The sequence below is a fragment of the Magnolia sinica genome, chromosome 17 (genome assembly GCF_029962835.1).
Source record: "Magnolia sinica isolate HGM2019 chromosome 17, MsV1, whole genome shotgun sequence".
Lineage (NCBI taxonomy): Eukaryota > Viridiplantae > Streptophyta > Magnoliopsida > Magnoliales > Magnoliaceae > Magnolia > Magnolia sinica.
Window position 1 is genome coordinate 523,412 of NC_080589.1, and position 4,564 is coordinate 527,975.

Sequence of the window (4,564 nt, forward strand, 5' to 3'; positions counted from 1 at the left end):
GTACCAACCAGAGGGGTTTAAAGTCAAAGGCAAAGAGCATATGTGTGTAGGCTGAGGAAGAGCTTGTATGGGCTGAAACAAGCTCTACTCCAATGGTACAAGAAGTTTGACTTGTTCATATTAAAGCATGGGTATGATAGTACGGAGTCGGACCACTGTGTGTTCATGTGTAAGTTCTCATATGGTGATTTCTTAGTTCCGCTGTTATACGTTGATAACATGCTCATCATGAAAAAAACATCAAGAAGATCGACAGTCTGAAACAGGAGTTGGGCAAGTCATTTGAAATGAAAGATTTTGGCCCAGCTAAACAGATCTTAGGAATGGAGATAACACGTGACAGAAGTAGTAGAAAGCTTTGGCTATCACAAGAGCAGTATATTGAGAAAGTCTTAGAGCGGTTCAATATGAATATAGTGAAACTGGTCAGTATTTCACTGGATAGTCACTTTAGATTGAGCGACAGACAGTGTCCTAAGATGAGGGCAGAGGTGGATGAGATATACAAGATAACATACGCATCAGTAGTAGGAAGTTTAATGTATGTTATGGTGTGTACACACCCAGACATAGTATATGCGGTTGGTGTTGTCAACCGGTATCTTGCCAATCCTGGTAAAGAGCATTGGGCAGCGGTGAAGTGAATACAGCGGTATCTAAGAGGCTCATCTAGGTTTAGCCTATGCTATGGTGACGGTAAACCTATGTTAGAGGGCTACACAAATGTAAATATGGCAGGTGACATAGACTCTAGGAAGTCTACATCGGGGTTCATGTTCACGTTTGCAGGGAGAGCGGTCTCTTGGAAGAGCAAGCTACAGAAGGTCGTAGCATTGTCGACGACAGAGGCTGAGTACATTGCTGTCACAAAAGCATATAAAGAGATGTTTTGGATGAAGAGATTTCTACATGAACTTAGCCTGAAGTAGGAGGAGCACATGGTCTATTGCGATAGTCAAAGTGCTATACACTTGAGTAAGAATCTAAGTCAGCATTTCAAGTCGAAGCACATAGAGATTCGGTATCACTAGATCAGAGATACTTTGGAATAAAAGGTGTTACAGCTTGAGAAGGTCCACACGGATGATAATAAGTCAGACATGATGACCAAGGCTTTACTCAAGGGCAAGTTTGAGGTTTATAGAAACCTGATTGGCTTGATAAATCCCTCCTAGGTCGGAAAGAAAGACTTTTGATGGAATTTCCTCCCAGGATCGACCGGTCATGAGCCTCACTCGACCGGTTGAGGGTGGTGCTCGACCAGTCGAGCCCTGACTCGACTCAACACTACCAGAAAAATGGGCAAAGGCTATGGATTTAATCCGTAGCCATAGACCTATGGCTAAGGATTAAATCCGTAGCACGACCGTCGTTGTAGGTGCCGAGCCAGTAGGTCTAAAACCTATGGCTATGGATTTAATCCTTAGTCATAGCTTAAAATAGCTACGGATCTAATCCATAACAAATATTTCTGTAACCAAAAGCACCTACAGTTACGAATATTATTGGTGGCTAAGAGTAGTATTGGATTTGTAGCAATATGCCGAATTTTATAACAGCTACGGTTGTTAGATTACTATCTACGGTTAATATCCGTAGCTATTTTCTACTTTAAAAAAAATTATAATCATTTATTCATTCAATTACCACCTACATAATCATTCATTCATTTAATTACAATCATTCATTCAATAATGAATCAATTATATTAATCCTTCATTCAATCAAAAGAAAGTGAGCATAGAGAGTGTCTTGGTATCCAACACATTTTCATTTGCCTCCTGGAAAATCAAATCCTCAAATTCCACATGGTAGAGAGGGCTGGCAGATAATAGTTGCCCACATTAGAAAAGAACAACAGAAAACGCTTCCACCCTCATTCTTCATAAGGCCATAGGCTATAGTTGGGCATTATTCCTTATTCTTCATCTTGCAGATCTCCGTGTTTTGTTGCTCAAGATAGCATGCAAAGTGAACATATGATGCTAAACTTAGGCTACTTTCATATGCAGCACTGATAACAGTCATCTTTTCATGTTGTTGTGCCCATTTTGCAATCACTGCTGCATTTTCAAACCCCCTCAACAACACTTGGTTTAATAACCTAATAGGACCATCATAGTAAAATCAAGTCATGTTCACAATACAATATATTGAAGTCATTAGTAACCTCTTCTAAGTTGTAACTTCATAAAGATTAGTTTTTACTTATAACAACAACTATTCCTTAGTATACAAATGTTATGAGCTTATTGAGAGGATCTCCTTGAATATGGTCAATAGTTTCATCTAATGCCACAGGTAAACCAGTTTCTTCACAGAACTTTATGATATCATCTTCAAAATGCATAGGTTCCTGAAAATTAGAAAGGTAATATATAAAGAAATTAGAAAACACAATCCCAAAGTTCAACTTTAAGAAGGCATCCATGAATCTTGCTAATATGATTTGGCAAATCCAACATATCAAATCCAATAGTTCCAACAGTGGGACATAATAAACATGGCATCTTGCAATGCAATAGGACAGAGACTCACCTATATGGTGAATTTGTGGTAATGTAGCATGTCCATCACGCTGACATGTGCAAGAGCACATGTAGAAGACAAGCTGCACCTTCAAAGAACGAACTTTAATAGGACTGAACTTCTTGTAGCAGACATGATACATTGTTTACTAACGTAATCTACTTCACTCAAAATTGTCTGCCTAGTTGCCTTCAAGGATTGATGTTGATCACTGGTATAGATAGCGATGCTCATACAACATCTAAAGAGATGAATGGGGATATGAAAAATATATTAACCAATTAAAGTCTAATCATGCAATGGTAATGTCAAGCAAATGGAAATAAGAAAAAAATAGATAAATTGACATAACGGTCCATTTCTTAGAAATATAACAACTGTGTAATGGCAATTCTGCCTTCAAGGTTTTTAAAGAGTCCCCATCCAAGGTAGGATGCATCAGATCAATGGTCTAAATACTTGGATAAAGACCATCCATCTACCGAACTTGAAAACTCATGTCCCAAAAACAGAAACCAATGCTTCTCTACTTGAAAGGATACTTGGATTGATAATGGGTTCAGTTGTAAAGGTTTACCCTGCTTTCATCACACCGACTGCTGCATTTCCTGCTATCGGTCAAGGTAACAACTACCATAGCTAACAGTGGAAGTTGATAAGTGAGTGAAGAAGATATTAAGTAAACTACATGACCCACACATATATGATCATGCCTATGCTAAATTCGGCATTATTCATGGGCTGATTGGTCAGTAACATAATGAAATACAAAGTCACCTCTCCAAAAGTTTATTGCTATTTTTAGAAAGGATACTTACATAATGGGGAATATTTGGAGCACAATTAAACAACTCTCCAATACCATGACCGCTGTATGATTTGACCTGGTCATAAAAGATCACTAGAATAGTGGTGAAAAAAACCTCACCAGGGCACTTGGACTGTCCCAATCAATCTATTTTGAAAATTCTAGACATCTGCTCCAAGAAGATAAAATGGATGATCTACATCATCTATTGGAAGATACATAACAATTTGATCCATTTGTTTGTTGGGACTCATCATGGATCACTAATATTTTCTAGACAAACACTTTTTATCAGATGACCTTTACCAGCCCATCCATGGCTTGGAAAAGGATGGCTATAAAAAATAAGGGCACCGTGCTAGTGGAACAAATCATCCATCTGTGTGATTCCGCATTGTGCTAGTGAAACAAAACCAATCTGTGTGAATTTTGCATGGTCGCTCGGTGTGTTCTTAATCTAATAAACCAATTTGGTTGGATTGTCCAAGTGTCCCAATGGGCTCATTTGCACCATATAAATGACCATCATTTCCCCACACATATAGTAGAGAGAGAAAGAGAACATAGAGAAATGCTCCCATAAAACTGTTTTGACCAGTCCAATTTGTTCAACATGAGAATCTCATGTATATACAAGTACACACAGCAACGTTACAATTCAGGCCCAATAACGTAGGCCGCTGATCTGCTGGGTTAAATCATGGGATGAACACACTAGTATCTTCCCTAGCAGATGCTTGTCTTCATCCAATGCAAATGGATACTAGCAAGTTCCAACCACTGGCTAGAATATGGGACCATCAGATGAGGAAGATCTTTGTGGTAGGCATCGCCCATCCATTGGATCACCAAAAGGTGTCCACTGCACAGTTCAACGGCTTGAGCAAATGCTCGATTCTCCTGAATATTGTATAATTGCTACAGAGAAAAACAAACTCACCTCGCCATCCATGTAGATAAGGCACTACTGGCAGACTCATCACTGGCGAAATTCATAAACCCAAATCCCCTCTACCTCCCAGTGTCTCTGTCAGTGATAACCTTTGCTGCATCACAACCAAGGACAACCAGATACAAGGTTTATAAGCATGCAAAATTCCTTGTTGTCATTAGGTCGTGGTCATAAGCCATCCTACTACAACGAGTTTGTGTTAAAATTTAAATTTGCAGTTACATAATGTTACATAATTCAATATTGTGAGAGATCTTCCAAATAAAAAAGACAGA